Source organism: Pan troglodytes, chromosome 17 (assembly GCF_028858775.2).
Source record: "Pan troglodytes isolate AG18354 chromosome 17, NHGRI_mPanTro3-v2.0_pri, whole genome shotgun sequence".
In the NCBI taxonomy this organism is placed as follows: Eukaryota; Metazoa; Chordata; class Mammalia; order Primates; family Hominidae; genus Pan; species Pan troglodytes.
In genome coordinates this window covers 18,663,605-18,680,447 of record NC_072415.2, presented here as the reverse complement: position 1 = coordinate 18,680,447, position 16,843 = coordinate 18,663,605, and the positions used below count along the sequence as shown (strand labels likewise).

General features: G+C 47.1%; 1 non-coding gene across 1 annotated transcript; it reads right to left on the bottom strand.

Annotated features, from left to right (window-relative positions):
- Positions 1–4,594: 4,594 nt before the first annotated feature.
- LOC129137827 (uncharacterized) lies at positions 4,595–13,034 on the bottom strand. The gene is made up of 4 exons (XR_008540627.2): positions 12,861–13,034; positions 10,754–12,530; positions 9,101–10,059; positions 4,595–5,629 (listed from the first exon to the last, which is right to left on the bottom strand). It is a non-coding gene; the product is annotated as an uncharacterized LOC129137827 (transcript).
- Between the last annotated feature and the right edge of the window lie 3,809 nt (positions 13,035–16,843).

Sequence of the window (16,843 nt, the reverse complement as noted above, 5' to 3'; positions counted from 1 at the left end):
TATAATTGAGTTATGACAAATTTAATTATAATTTTAAAAATACTGACATTATTCTTCACAAAGTTAATCAGATCACACTCTTACCAATTACATAAGTAGGCCTCTTCCTATGTAGGCTCAATAGCACTAAAAGTTTTTTTAATAAAAATACTAATTTGGTTTGTGAAAAATCCCATAGGTGCTTTAATTAATCAACTAGTTCTATTTCAGTGAGTTGCCTATTCAGTGTGTGTGTGTGTGTGTGCGTGTGTGTGTGTGTGTGTGTGTGTGTGTTTATGGCTGAGCAGGCCCTGCCTGGGCCACAGCTACCCTAAACAGAGATGAAGGACTGTAGGTCAGAATCACAGCCTCCTGAGGAGAGAGGGGTGTGAAGCAGAGTGGGGTGAGGTTCCCCCTCCCCTATGCAGGGGGTGAGCAGGGTGAGGACAGGAGCCCAGGGTGTGGTGCAGACACAACTCCCACTTCCTGACACTGCTTTGGAGCCTGGGCTCCTTCAAAGCCACCTTACAGCTCCTAAAACCTTCATGGGGGCACAGCCACTGCATGCAAATAAGAGCTGTTACGTGTCTGTCCCTGGGCCTCCCTCTCCTGGGTTCTCACAGCTGACCCAGTGGGTGGAGGGGGGTCCTTGCTGTCAGCGTTGCAAGCCAAACCTATCCAGTGGGCACCCTGATGGCTGAACTCCCCTGGAGGCCCTGGGGGGTTTCCCAGCTGGGAGGGGCCATCTCAGGAGTGTCCCCACTGTCTCCCACTGCCCTCAGACCCCAAAGCCTTCCTGCCTCCCTGACACACCTGGGCATCTCAGTGTGAGGCCCGCAGTTTTCTAAAGCTGTTCATGGTGTCAGAGAGGGGCCAGGGCATCTGGGAACTGTAAACAAGGGTGCTGTCAGTGGAGGGAGGTCCCTCTCCCTGAAAGGAGCTGCAGCCACCTGCTTTCCAGCTGTACCAGCAGGGCATGTGTGCTATTTCCTCTCCGTCGGTGTTTCCTGGGAACTCTGCCTCCTGGGTTCAAGCGACTCTTCTGCTTCAGCCTCCCCAGTAGCTGGGACTACAGGCATGCACTGCCACATCTGGCTAATTTTCGTACTTTTAGTAAAAACATAGAGACAGGGTTTCACTATGTGGGCCAGGCTGGTCTCAAACTCCTGACCTCAAGTGATCCTCCCACCTTGGCCTCCAAAAGTGTCAAGTTCCTAATTTCAATAACGAATCTCATAGATTGCTCTCACATAATGCTCTTTGCTGCATCTCCCAATTTTCAATTTGTGCAATTTTTATTATTTATTAGTAAGTGTTATCTAATTTCACTGTGATTCTTACAAAGATTTGAGTTTAGAACTATGCTCTACATTTTCTCATATTGCAGCCAATGCTCCTATGCATGAGTCTTCATATTTTGCAAGTCTACTTTGGGATAGATTTTGAGATGTTGGAAGATGGGTCAAAGTGTTAGTGCTTATGCAGCTTTGCTAGATGTTGCCAAACTCCTCTCCACAGGTGCTGAGTCAGCTTTCTTCACAACAATGTGGGCACAACCACGCTAACGTAGTTACATGTGAAACTTCTGAAATTTTGTCTTGAAGTGGTTTCTCAGTATAGTTTTAATGTGAACTTTTTCACATTTTGAATGAGATTAAAAGCCATTTGTTCTTTTTGTTTCTCTTTGAACTGTTTGTCTCTGACATGCTTACATGGGCTTGTTGGTAGTCTTTTCTTCCTTGTTTTTAGAGACTTATTATATATTAAGTATATTAAAACCTTTGTGTTAGGCACAGAGTTTACTCACACCACACTCTCATCAGCCTCTCTTTTATCTATTTTTTTCCTTTATAACTATTTCAGATCATGTTTCCGTCCATCCCTGAGTCACCAACCCAAGTGCAAATAATGTGGACCACTCTTCCAAATAATCTCTACAGATACTTAAAGAATTCATAGAGTGTGTTTGCATTTTTGCATTAAATTATTTTCCCCCTTTAGGCCTCATCGGTTTTTTATTTTTTCTGAGATTTAAACTCATACATTTAATTTTATCCATGTGTGCCTGTAAGCCTCTTCCGTGACTTCCAACTGGTCAGCATTGCGTCAACTACACTTTCCTTATAAACCCCCTTGTGCCGAGCAGCCAGGTTGCTGCTGATACCAGCTACCTCCTACAGTGAGGACGCCTCCTGCATCTTTCCTGCCTCTGAACGAGAGAGGGCTTGGTGCTTGGAGGGTGCACACTTAATGTTGCTGTGTGCTGAGGAAATCCCTCAGGATGGTTGACCTCCTAAATACTCCCAGTTGTGAGTGAGAGTTTGACTCCCCATAACCTAACTAGCAATTTATTTTGATTTTTTTAAATTGCAACATTAGTTGTCTGCTCAGCACTCGCTGGTTTCATGCCTGACTGAGAAATAAGTGTGCAGTTCTGGAGTGTGCACGAGAACCCACGGGTTTCGCTTGCCCGGGCCGTGCTGGCGGGCGGACCTCCATCCCTCTCCCTGCTTCCAGCCCAAGGGGCTCTGGCTGCTCCCGCCACTCCCATCGCGCTCCGCCCCAAGCCCCATCGCGCTCCGCCCCAAGCCCCATCGCGCTCCGCCCCAAGCCCCATCGCGCTCCGCCCCAAGCCCCATCGCGCTCCGCCCCAAGCCCCATCGCGCTCCGCCCCAAGCCCCATCGCGCTCCGCCCCTCCCATCGCGCTCCGCCCCTCCCATCGCGCTCCGCCCCTCCCATCGCGCTCCGCCCCAAGCCCCATCGCGCTCCGCCCCAAGCCCCATCGCGCTCCGCCCCAAGCCCCATCGCGCTCCGCCCCAAGCCCCATCGCGCTCCGCCCCAAGCCCCATCGCGCTCCGCCCCAAGCCCCTTTGCTTTCCCTTTGCCCTTCGTGGAGGGAGCCTCCCACAGAGACGTGCTGGGCTTCTCCACAGCCACTGCTTTTGCCTCAGGTGGATCTGAACCTGTGTTCATATGACTTTTATTCATCCACATTTGCCTTCTGTAATTGCTTTGTTTTAATATTTGTCCATTTTTAATTAGGTTTCCATTTTATTTGTCTTTTCTATTTTTTTTCAGAATTCTCGGTAGTCCTTGCAAATATCTTTCCATTGTTTGATACCCTGTGCAATTTTACCTATTAAATCCTTCTTTGAACAAAACACCTTAAATAGTCGTGCAGGAGCTCACAAGGTTATGTGGTTTCTCAGACAGAATAACACACCATGTACTCACTTTCGTCTGTGAAATTCACAGAAACCTCAGCAAGTTTGGCATAGTAAAGCATATGAAAGTGCACTCAATCACACATGATTAGAAGAATGCATATTCAAACTAGAGTTTCTCACTTCTACACCCACCAAAATAGACACATTATCAGAGAGAAAAATGCAGAGGGTTGGTGAGGTTGTGGAGGAACTGGAGCTATCACATGTGACTCTGGGAACATACTTAATTTCAACCACTTTGATAAATGACTTTCTAGGGTGTACTAGAGTAATCGGTACCTGTGACCCTACAGTCCCACTCCTGCTACCTATGTCCAAAATACATGTATGAGGCAAGGATGTTGGCATCCCCCTGGGGGGCTTTATAGCAGCATCGCTTCATGTAACTGTAGCAGGACAAGCCGCAGACAAAACCCCTCAGACACCGAATTAAAGCAGGAACGGCTTTATTCAGCTGGGAGCTTCGGCAAGACTCACGTCTCCAACAACTGAGCTCCCCGAGTGAGCAATTCCTGTCCCTTTTAAGGGCTCACAACTCTAAAAGGGTCTGTGTAAGAAGGTCATGATCGATTGAGCAAGCAGGGGGTACGTGACTGGGGGCTGCATGCACCGGTAATTAGAATGGAACAGAACAGGACAGGGATTTTCACAGTGCTTTTCTACACAATCTCTGTAATCTATAGATAACATAACCGATTAGGTCAGGGGTCGACCTTTAACTACCAGGCCCAGGGTGTGGCACCGGGCTGTCTGCTGGTGGACTTCATTTCTGCCTTTTAGTTTTTACTTCTTCTTTCTTTGGAGGCAGAAACTGGGCATAAGACAATATGAGGGGTGGTCTCCTCCCTTATAACCATCATGATAAACAAAGTGAATGTAAAACATAGAGGGTGAAAACTCATTGTGCCAACTTCCTACAATGTAGATGTTATATATGGACAGGACCGAGCAGTACAAAATGCTGAATGTGTCATCACAATGGAACATAGGTGAAATTCACATGATATTCACGTGTAATTTTCATTCAGACACAAAAGAGTACATACTGTAGGTTTCCATTTATACAATGTTTAAAAATAAATTTAAAATATGTTGATCATGACCAGAATAGTGAGTGTCTCTTGGAAGTTACTGCCTGGGAATTAGCCAAAGAGGGGCTGCCAGGGTGTTTATATCTGAGTGGTGGTAACACAGTATTTGTCAGAAGGCAACAATCTGTACATGTAATATACTGTGCACTGTACCACAAGTAAAGCAACCATCAAATAAAAACAAAGTAATACAAACTATTTTTCCATACACAAACTTCCATCCTTACTATCCCCTCTGAGTCCATCACATATTTTAAATAGAAGTAACTCCAATCTTGCATGCACACTTCTGGATATAGAGGGAACACACAATGCTCTCTCTTTTAATCGGGACAATCATGACAGCAAATTCAGCAAAAGACATCACAAGAAAGGTGAATTAAAAGCCAAATTCGGCTGGGTGTGTGGGCTCCTGGGGACAGTGGGGTGTCCCCTCCCCTCACTCCAGCTGCCCTGATTTTCCAGCACAGGATTTGCTGGCCATGCCCTTCACTCTGTTTACACCTCACCCCCAGCTGTGAACCCCTCTAGGACCTGGATGTGACTCAGTGTTCAGCACCCCTAGGGCCTCACAGAGCACCGGATACTTATGCCTGTGCCCAGGAAGTACGTACTGGATGAAAGATAACACTAGGCCATTGATGGCTACGCTGGAAAGAAAACCCAGGGGCGGGGAGGTGACGTCTCCCTCATCTCTGAATCCCAGTTCTGGGCTCCCTGGTGCCACAGTCATTAACCAGGTGCATCTGTATTTTAAATTAATTTTCAAATGTAATCTCCAGTACCTCATCACACCAGGCATATTTCCAGTGCCCGATAGCCCTGCGCTCACAAGGCAGAGGGAACATTCCCGTCTGTGCAGAACAGGCTCGTGGCAGTGGCTCCAACCTGGGACAGTGCCTGTTTGTGAATCACTGACCTGTAGGGTTGGAGCCCCACATTGATAAGGCTGGTGGGGAGAGCTGCGATGATCCGGAAGAGAGGGGAGTGGCACGTGGAAAGGGGGTCCTCTCTTGATGTGAACATTTGCAAATGTGAGCAGTGACTTGTTGAAGGTCTCTGATTCCAGAGAGCCCAGGTTAGTTCTGAGAAAGCAGAGGACGGAGCAGAGAGTTGCTGTGGCAGCTGGTGTGGCCTCCCGTGCAGCAGGGAGGATGGGCGAGTGCCTCTGGGTAACACCTTTCTTGTGGTACTTGTGTCTCCAGAGCTTGGATTGGCAACAGGAGACATGACTCCAGCAGTGACGATGATGACGCTCCAGGTAGATGGGCACCCTGGAGAGGGGACGCCATGAAAGTGGCTTCCCGGGAGCAGTCCACTCAGGCCTGCAGCTTTGGAGACCAGGGAAGGAAGAGGGAGATGAAATTAGAAAAAAAAGAAAATGTGTTATGTTTAAATGTTCATGATGGTAAAAAAAGTGATGATGTCTAGGGCCTTTGAGTGTTGTGTTTGTCATCACCTTTTCTTGCTTTGCTTCTCAAACATTATCTTTCCCTCAGGACCTGCTCTTTTCTGCCTCTTCCACACCAAATCCCAAAGACTTGGGTTCTATTGGTTATCGTCTCTTGAGAATTGGCTTGGTTTCTCCTGACTGCTTAGAGTAAAATGCAATAAGAGACTGGGTTTTGGTGCTGCAGGATGTCTGTGGGCGCAGCTCTCCCCAGGGCACTTGACACTGGGAGTCAGGTGGGGGTGGGGACTGGGCCCCTCCTGTCTGCACTCTCAGGTGGGGGTTGGGGGTGGGCCCCTCCTGTCTGCACTCTCAGGTGGGGGTGGGGACTGGGCCCCTCCTGTCTGCACTCTCAGGTGTTGTTGCAGCAACTTAGTGCTTCTGCCCCCTCTGCTGACTCCTGCTTTGAAGGCACTCCCGTGGCTGTGGAACTTCCAGAATCAGCCTCGGTGTGATGCAGTTGTAGCAAACTCAGCCCCTTCTATGCTGAGCTCTGGAGCTGGGAGGGCCCCTCAGAGTCCTGAACTGGGTGAGGGCCCTCCCACAGGGCCGCCCTCACCTCTCAGGGTCACCCCGGGGCCATCCAGGGCGGGGCTTTCAGACAGAGGAGTTTCCTTCAGGGGTCTCAGGCACAGGGTCATGGATGGAGTTGTGGCACATCAGCCACCGCAGGCTCCTGGGACCCGGGACTGGAGGAGCCTTCCCCAGCTGATCTTGTTCTGCAGAGCCCAGCCCACGGTACCCACTGGAGTCCCAGAGGCACAGGGTGCTGCCCCCAGTCCTGAGGGTCTTTCCTGTTCCTTGTGAGTGGTGGCGCTGGTCAGCACGTGGGTCAGCGTGGAGGATGCAGGAAGAAGAGCAGCACCACGCAGGTGGAACCAGGAGGGGCTGCTCCGTGAAAAGGGGGAAGGCTTTATATGGCCACGTGGCCAAAGAATCTGTATGAATGCCCAAAAGGCATATAAAATGTATGGAGCATTATGAATCCAAAATGGAACATTGCATCACAATGCTATCTCTTTACACAAACATAATAATGCCCACAGTGAACAGAGTGGGAAGAATTGATGAGGACACAGGCCAGTGCCTTCCTCTTCGGGAAGAGGCCACAATTTGAAGCAGGAGGGAGTTAAACCCAAAGTGCACGCTACCAGCAGCTCCTTAGAGGCCCATGCAGCCCCTCGGGAGGACTGCAGAGTCCAGGGGCAGGAGGCGGCACCCCCGCCCTTCCTCACAGCTCTCTGGAAGACCCTGTGGTTCGAGGTCACTTTCCTGAGGGCTCACCACATCGCCCGTGTACATATAACTAGGCAGGAGTATTGCCCATTAGGAGGCTACTTTGGTGCTGCAGCTTGGATTTTGGGCCAAGCGCTCAAGCACTTGCTGGCCTCACCCGCCCCAGCTGCTCCAGCCTCCCGGCCTCCAAACCTGCAGTTTCCTATGCCCGATGCCCCAGCCCCTGCACCAGCTGGACTCACCCTCACTCCGTATAGTTTTTATTTCCATATTCTTGTACAGTCTCCACTATTTTAACATTTCACATTCATGTTGTACATTTGATAAAACTGTAGAAACCAATATTGATAAATATTGATACGTTATTAATCCAATGTCAGGGACCCACCATTATGCACTGAGTAGATTCACTGCCCTAAAACTCCTGCTTGGCCTCCTTCCCACGCCTGGACTTTGGTAACCACCGATCTTTTTACTGTTGTTATAATTCTAGCTTTTCTAGAATGCCATATTGCTGGAATTATACAGCCTTTTCCTATTGACTTTTTTCACTTAGAAATGTGCATTTAGGCTAGGCTCATGCCTGTAATCCCAGCACTTTGGGAGGCCGAGATGGGCACATCACGAGGTCAGAAGTTCCAGACCAGCCTTTTCAACATGGTGAAACCCCATCTGTACTAAAAATGCAAAAATTAGCTCGGCGTGATGGCACGCACCTGTAATCCCAGCTACTTGGGAGGCTGAGGAGGAGAATTGCTTGAACTTGGATTAAATATATATACTCAGATTAAATGCATATAATTTAATTTAATTTAATATAATTAAATATAATTTAATCTGAGTCACAGCACCAAAAAAAAAAAAAAAAAAACAGAAATATGCATTTAAGTTGTCTCCATTCTGTTTTGTGGTCTGACAGCTCATTTATTTGAATCACTAGCGATACCTCATTGCATGGATGTACCACATTTGGTTTATCATCCACTGAACTGCTTTTTGGTTGCTCTCAGGTCTTAGCAATCATGAACGAAGCTGCTATAAGCGTCTGCGCACAGGCTTTGTGTGGACACACGTTTTCAACCCGTGTGGGTGAGCACCTGATGTGACTGTGGGATGGGTGTAAAGCACATGTATAGCTGGGCGGGGACCTGCCATCTGTCTTCCAAAGGGGCTGACACCATCTGCATCCCCACCAGCCATGAACGAGTTACTCTGTGGCTAGTTTAGCTCAATTACTAGTTTCATTCATGTGTTCAACAGGGTTTCTCTATGCTGGCAGGTTAAAACTCAGACATCCTACACAATTTTAATAACATTCTTAAGGTCAAGCCTAGTTACTTACTTGAACTTTCTTATCAGTGGAATCCACCACACGCCTGCTATTTTCTCTGACCTGACAGTGGCTGTCTGATGGTGCAAACTTTGTATTCAGGAAATTCCCAAAGTGAGTCAGCAACAGCAGACCTTGTCACAATAACCTAAAACCCTCCCCTCGAGACCCCGGCCCCATTCCATGCTTGGTATATCTTCAGCTATCTGATGTCTGTAAAAGATGACCATGTAGGCCAGGCACGATGGCTCATGCCTGTAATTCTAGCACTTTGGGAGGCGGAGGCGGGCGGATCACGATGTCAGGAGTTCAAGACCAGCCTGGCCAACATGGTGAAACCCTGTCTCTACTAAAAATACAAAAAGTTAGCCAGACGTGGCCTGTAACCTCAGCTACTTGGGAGGCTGAGGCAGGAGAATCACTTGAACCCAGGAGGCAGAAGTTGCAGTGAGCTGAGATCACACCATTGCACTCCAGCCTGGGCAACAGAGCAACAATTCATCTTGAAAAAAAAAAGACTATGAAATTATAATTTTTAATAATTCATTTATGTTATAATTCTCAGCAGGGGAAGTGTTCTACCACCCATAATTGAAGATTCTGGACATTATTATAAAGGTCTATTTTAGATCTGGGTAAAAATTTGGTCCACTTTTCTGCTGTTTTGTCTCTGGGGCAAGAAACATAAAGACCCCGAAGTCTATCCCATTCCTCTCGATAGGCTCAGGCTGAGGAACAAATTCAGGACCTTCATTCATTAGAAGCCACCCCTGTAACCCCTCCTACCTTCCTTAGTCGAGGGCAGATGGCTGAGGTGGAGGAAAGCTCCCTCAGCCTCCTTGGGCTACTCCAGTTTGCATTTGGGCCCCAGAGGAGTCTCTTCTGTGATGGGGCATGAGCCCAGTCTCCCCACAATGATCCCCTGAGCAGAATATTTCCTGAAAACAGGCCTCCAGTGAGAAGGGCCAGGCTGCTCCAGCCATGAGGAAAATGCCCTGCGGGGGACTCGAACATCCAAACAGCCAGGAGGGTCAAGGAGATGGACTCTGCTTTCCGCAAAGTTCCCTGCACACTTCCGCGTCAAGGGCTTCTGTGATACTCAACACAATCCCATCTTCACATGGTCAGTGACAACCCCAACCGGGCAAGCTGTCCACCAGCACAAGAGGGAGTCTGCCCGCCCCAGATCAGCTCAGCTGGTCCACACTCCCAAAAACCCATATTCAGGGGTGGGGGGCAATTGTCCCCACTGGCACCACCTGCAAATGCAAGCAACGCAGTGTCCTGCAGTGTGGACACCAATCAGGCTTTACTGAGGACATTTTCAAGAGTGGGCTCGGCTCAGCGTGGCTCACAGTTCTTCTGCCTCTCATGAGCCTCCGGGCAGCTGGGTGGATTTGGGGTTGTGCTCCAGGATCAGCACCCTCCAGATTCTCTGCTTTTTAATAAATGCAGTGGTAAGAGGCCGTGCAGGGAGGAGTGATGGGAGGAAGAAGCTCTAGCCGCTCAGGGGAGGTGCAAGGCCAAGACTGGAGTCAGTCTTACCGCTCTCGCTTGACCAGATTCTGAGCAGAATTGTGGGGGACCGGTGTGGTAAGAATTCCTCCTTTCGTCAGCATGATCAGTGTCCTGAGACCTCGGCTGCAGCCTCCAGAGTGAGCCCCTTGTGGCTGTCACAACTTTCTAAGTGGAAGAACTTTTCATCTATCCTCTTACGTTCAGTGCCTGGGGCCCTGCAAATTAAACTTTAAAAAGACAGATAAACAGGAAAAAGGCAAACAATTTTAAAAAAATTAATGTGGCTGAGTGGTGCAGTGGCTCACACCCTTAATCCCAGCACTTTGGGAGGCTGAGGCAGGTGGATTGCTTGAGGTAAAGAGTTCAAGACCAGCCTGGGCAACATAGAAAGACCCCATCTTTACAAAACTTAATGAATTAAATAATTTAAATTGTTTAAATAAATGTTTTATGTGGATGAAAATTTACAGAAAAGAAGTGAAACTCAAAGGAATGGTTAGACTCAGGGGCTTACCTGCCATTTTAACAGAGAAAAGGGGGTTTGGGCTTCATGGACGGCAAATCATGGAGAGGTGGCTGGGAACATATGGGGGACGCTAACAGAAGGTGAGGGTGAGTTTAGCAAGGTTTGTTCATGCTCACTCCCTCTCCAGTGAGAAGAGTCACTCTCCCCTCCTGGCGTGGAGAGGGGGAACCTTCACAGGGGAATTTATGCCCTGCTTTCACATGGGAAAGGGGAGGGCAGACAGCTTGTCCTGCATGTGCCCATTCTCAGTTTCCTCAGCTCAAAATAATCCTTATGCCAAAGTGGCACATTTGGGAGTGCATATTCAGGACCCTTTCAATATGTAAAGCACTTAGCACCACTCCTGGCCATATTGAGTGCTCATATTAAACATTTCTTATTACTTTTATATTTACCATAGTTAGGTTCTGAGCTGGGTGTAACATCATTCCTGTCCTCAAGAAGTTAACAGTTTGAAGCAAAGGGAGAGACGCATGAACACAGACAGGTACACAAGGTCATCAGTGGTGAGTGCTGTGGAAACACAGCCGAGGGCCGGGTGCGCAGAAGGAGCAGTGTGTGATGTTGGGGTGGGGTCTCCAGGAGGTTCTGCAGGAGGGCCCCTCTTGAGCTGGGTCTTGGAAGATGAGTGGGTTTTAGGTGGAGGAAGAGAAGCACTCTAAGCAGTAGAAACCACAGGAACAAGGATACAGAGTCCTCATGAACATGTGCAGCGAATTCAGGATCAGCGAGGGGCCCGTGTGGCCGGCGGGAGGGGGTCGCGTGGGCGGCAGGCAAGTGGGTCCAGGGGAATGGCCACAGTCACAGCAGCTGGCACCTGGCAGAGGCTCACCCTGGGCTGGCACACCGGGCTGGAAGGTCTTGGAGCTGCACGAGCCGTGCTAAAAACTCTGTGGTTCATCTCGTAGCCAATGAGGGGCTGTCGGACACATCTGAGCAGATTGCTATTTGGGAAAGGACAGGCACACGCAGGCTCTTGGTAAATGCGCGGTGAATTAAATTGAACTGGATCATGGTATAAAGAGTCTATCTGGTGGCAAGTCCCATGTAAGGGGTTATAAAATAGAAGTCCTAGCAATGAAATAGGCCAAATGCAGTTGATAAGTGGAAGTAATGAGTGGGCCCAAGATCCCACAGCTCATTTTAGAATGAGTGAAAAATATAAGGCACAGTAGAGCAGCAGTTTCTACCACGGGCCACTGACTCACAGAGCTCGTGAATGACATGTGTGAAGCACCTAAGTGTCGTTTCTTATTCCTGAGGGAGTGAGGTGAAGATTCACCCTGGCCTATGACAAAAAAGGGTCCTTCTGAGGCTGGGGGGATGTGCAGGCCCATCCTATCGCAGGAGTGGGGAACCTGGAAGCCATGTTCATAGCCTCCTTAGCTAAGTAGCTGCGAGTTCAGCTGAGCTGAGCTTCACGCTCTCCCCTGGGCTTGTAGGGCATTGTTCAGGGACACAGGAAGCCGCACCTGCGCTGGGGCGTACGCAGGGCAGGCAAAAATGACATAACTGTTACCATGGGCTCTGAAAGCCCTACGCTTGGGCTGCACTGGCCACAGCTCACCTCCTCTAGAGCTTCATAGAACGCACACGCTTGCAAACCCACAGGCGCGCTGATAAACCTCAGGGCTTCCCCAGGGTCTCACCAATCCTCTATTGACAGCTGTGGCTGGAGAACCTCCACGCAAGCCAGAATGTGGGAAGATGGCCCGGTGGGTGGAGTGGGGGTGAGGACAGCAGGGGAGCCAGTCCAGGGGTGCTTTGTCTCAGCGGGAACTGTGAGGAGTTTGTCAGTGCCCGGTAACTGTCGTGTCGCCGGCCCCCTGGTGGCCGCAGGTGCACACCGCTCTCCCCAGGCCTTCCTGCACCGCCTCCTGATAGAGATGGGGCCATCTGGGGAGCAAACCGTGCCGGGAGCCAGTGTTGCCTGCAGAAACCACTGGGCACGAGAGCCTCCTCCCTGGACAGTGCAGAGGGTCTTGTCCCTGGAAACGCACAGGAGACGACCTTTGCTGTCTTTTGGCTTGAAGTAACCTCCGGCTGTATTTCTACATTGGCTCCAAAGACACACATTTCAGCCTCTGGAAAAGCAGGAGCGTTTGCTTACCCAGGGTCACTGTCGGATTCAGTGCTGGTCATGGGTGTCGTCCTCTGTTCCTGTGCTGGCCTCTGAACAATGCAGAAAAGGAAGGAAAAAGTGACCAGACAGTCAATCTTTGCTGCCCTGGTTTTTCATTTTTAAAAATTATGATGCCATATTTGCACACCCACGTTCATAGCAGCACTATTCACAGTAGTCAAGAGGTGGAAGCAGCCTAGATACCCATCGATGGGTGGATGCATGATCACCACGTGCTGCATGCATGCAATGGAATGTTATTCAACCGTCAAAAGGAAGGAAATCCTGAGACAAGCTGCATCATAGATGAAACTTAAAGACATCGTGCTAAGTGAAATGAGCCAGACACAGAAGAACAAATACTGTGTGATTCTACTTACATGAGGTACCCAGAGTGGTCCAATTCAAAGAGACAAAATACAAGCATGGTGGCCAGGGCCTGGGAAGGGGTGGTGGAAGTTGCTGTTTAATGGGTGCAGAGTTTCAGTTTGGGATAATGAAAAAGTTCTAGATATCTGTTACATAGCAGTATGAATACACTTAACGCTACTGACCTGCACACTTAAAAATGGCTAAGATGGTGAAGTTTATGTGGTTTTTTACCACAATTAAACATTTTAAAAATTATTTTTTAAATATAACTATTGACTATTCTCTTTTTGCAGCATTATTTATTTTATATTTTACATTCTTTTGTGCTGAGGTGTAGTTTATATACAATAAGTTACACAGTTCTTCTGTGTTCAGTTTGATGAGCTTTGACTACACCAAACAAGATATGAAGAACATTTCCATCACTCAGAAAGTTCCCTCGTGTCTCCACCCCATCAGCCCCCTTCCCCAACCAGATAATTGCTTTCTGACTCTGTCACTAGATACTATTTTTCTCTTTGAGGTTAAAAATTATATTCAGTGAAATGCACAGTTCCAGGCATACAATTTGTGAGTTTGACAAATGTCTGTACCCACGTAACCAACACTGTAATCTAGATGCAGACATTCCCTATAGCTCCAGAAAGTCCTTTCTGTCCCTTCCTGCCTGTGACATCCTCTACCAAGGTCATCAGTGATCAATGTCCTAAAAACACAGCAAAGTTCTGGGGACACAGAAAGAGCAGTCTCCCCCGATAGGTCATTCTACGTGTTCTTGAACTTCACAGAAATGGAGTCGTGCAATCTGAGCTCTTTTATGCCTGGCCCTCCCACTCAGCATGTTTTTGGACTCACCCGTGCTGCTGTGTAGATCAGCAGCTTGTTCCTTTTTCTTGTCGAGTAGTGTTCTGTTGCATAAATACACCAGCAACTGCTTATCTATTCTGTTAGTGAACATTAGTTAGGGCTGTTTCAGGTTTTGGTTGCTGTGAATAAGGCTGCTATGAATATTCCTGTGCAAGTCTTTTTGTCAACAGATGTTTTGTTTTTCTTGGGTGAAACACTGGGAGAAGTGGAGCTGCTAGGTAATAGGATAAATGTGCACTTTACTTTTCAAAAACTGCCAGAGTTTTCCACAATGACTCAACCATTTTGCACTCCTACCAGTCTTTTTCACATGACTTACACACAGTAAAGTTCATTCTTTTTAATGTATATTTCTGCACATTTTGACAAATGCATACAGTTATGTAACTACTGCCACCCTCGGGATATATGACAAGCCCATCGCCTCCAAAATTCCCATGTGTCCCCATCATAGGCTCCCTCCCCACAACTCTGCCTCCTGGTCACCCTGATCTGCTCCTATATTTTTGCCTTTTCCAGAATGCCACATACATGGAATGATACAGTGCATGGTCATTTGAATCTGGCTTCTCTCTTCGCATAATGCATTTGGGGTTCATGCGTGTTGTTGGAGGTGTCAGTAGCTCATTCCTGTTTACCGCTGGGTAGTGTCCATTTACGAACACAGCAGCTTGTTCATCCCTGGCTGGGGCACGTACATCCATGCAGTTCAGTGGCATTCACACTGAATTCCATTCCCATCGCTGTGCAATCATCACCACCACCCACTTCCAGGACTTTTTCATCATTCCAAACAGAAACTCTGTACCCATTCAACAATGGTGCCCTACTTCTGCCCCCACCCCAGCCTCTGGGAACCTCTATTCAATTCTGTCTCTATGAATTTGACTACTCTAGATACCTCATGTAAGTGGAATCATACAATATTTGTCCTTTTGTGATAGGCTTATTTTATTTAGCATAATGTCCCTGAGGTTTAATCATGTTTTAGCATGTATCAAAATTTCACTCCCTTTTAAGGCTGAATAGCATTCCATTGTCTGGCAATGCCACATTTTGTTTGTCCATTCATCTGTGGATGGCCATTTGTGTCGTTTTCACCTTTTGACTATTGTGAATAATGCTGCAATGAACGAGTGTTCATTTGAGTGTCCGCTTTCAATTCTTTTGGATATATACCTGAAAGTGACATTGCTGAATCATATGTCAATTCTGTTTAACTTTTTAAAGAAAAACTAAAGTGTTATCTTTTTTTCTTGCAGTGGCTGCACCATTTTACATTCCCATCAGCAATGCACCATGGGCTCCAATTCCTCCGCGTATTCACCAGCATTTGTTACTTCCCATTTTGTTGAAAATTGCCATCCTAATGGGTATGAAGCGGTACGTCATTGTGGACTTGATTTGCATTTCCCTATTAATTAGTGATGTTGAGCATCTTTTCATGTGCTTATTGGACATTTGCATATCTTCTTTGGAAAATTATCTGTTCAAGTCCTTTGCCCACTTTCGAACTGGGTTGTTGAGTTGTAGGAGTTCTTTATATATTCTGGATATTAAGCCCTTATTAGATATATGATTTGCAAATATTTCTCCCATTCTGTGAGTTATCTTTTCACTTTCTTTATAGTAAGAATTTAATGAGCTTTTTATGCAATTGTAAATGGTATTTAAAATTTTCCATTTCTAATTATTCATTGCTAGTATATAGAAAAATCACTGATATTTGTATATTGACCTTATACTTAGTGACTCTTCTGAATTCACTTGTTAGCTCTAGTAGCTCTTTGCATTTTCTACATTAAAAAATTATGTCATTGCAAGAAGATAATGTTTTATTTCTTCCCTTGCAATCTGTGTGCTTTCTTTCTTTTTCTTGCCTATTGCACTGGTTAGAAACTCCAGTATGATGTTAAACAGGGGTGGGGAGGGAGGGCATCCTTGCCTTGTTCTCAATCTTAGGGGGAAAGCATTCAATCTTTCACTATAATGTTAGTCATAAGGTTATTTAAAAATTGAGATATAATTCACATATGATAAAAGTCACAATTTTAAAGTTTAAAATTATTGTTGCTCAGTTCATTCCCAAGGTTATCCAATCGTCATCACTACCTAATCCAAAACATTTTCTTTTTTTTTTTCTTGAGACAGAGTATTTTAGAGTGCAGATCTCCCCACGGCACTCCAGTCACCCAGGCTCACTACAGCCTCCGCCTTCCAGGTTCAAGCGATTGTCTTGCCTCTGCCTCCTGAGTAGCTGGGATTACAGGCGTGTGCCACCAAGCCTGGCTAATTTTTGTATTTTTAGTAGAGACGGGGTTTTACCATGTTGGCCATGCTGGTTTCGAGCTCCCGACCTCAAGTGATTCACCCTCCTCGCCCTTCCAAAGTGCTGAGATTACGGGTGTGAGCCACTGTGCCCCGCCTCTAATCCAAAACATTTTCATCACTCCAAAAAGAAATCCCATAGCGCCACCAGCAGCCACTCCCCATCTCCCCCTCCTCCCAGACCCTGGCAACCATGACCCTATTTCTATCTCTGTGCATTTGCCTATTCTGGACATGTCTGGCTCCTTCCACCACGCATGATGTTTTCAAGCTTGATTCCTCTTACAGTGCATATCAGCACTTCACTCCTTTTTCTGGCTGAATACTATGCCATTGTATGGATGTGTTACATTCTGTTTATCCACTCATCAGTTGATGGACATTTGGATTATTTTCACTCTTGGCTATCATGAATGATGCTGCTGGGAGTATTACTGTAGAGATTTTTGTGTGAACACAGATTTTCAGTCCTTTAGAGTAGGTATCTAGGAGTGGAATTGCTGGGTCATAAGGCAACTCTATGTTTAATTTTTGAGGAGCTGCCAAACTGTTTTCACAGCAGCTGCACCATTTTACATTCCCGCCAGCACCAGGAGTGTGTGAAGGCCATTTCTCCACATCCCATCAACACTTGCTATTTTCCATTGTGTTTTTTCAATACATACATAAATGACAAGATGATCATATGGTTTTTCTTCTTTAGTCTGTTGATGTGGTGAATTATCTTGTTGGGGTTTCACCTGTTGAACCTGCCTTGACCAGCAGTGACCACTAACGTGAGCACCTTTCATGTGTT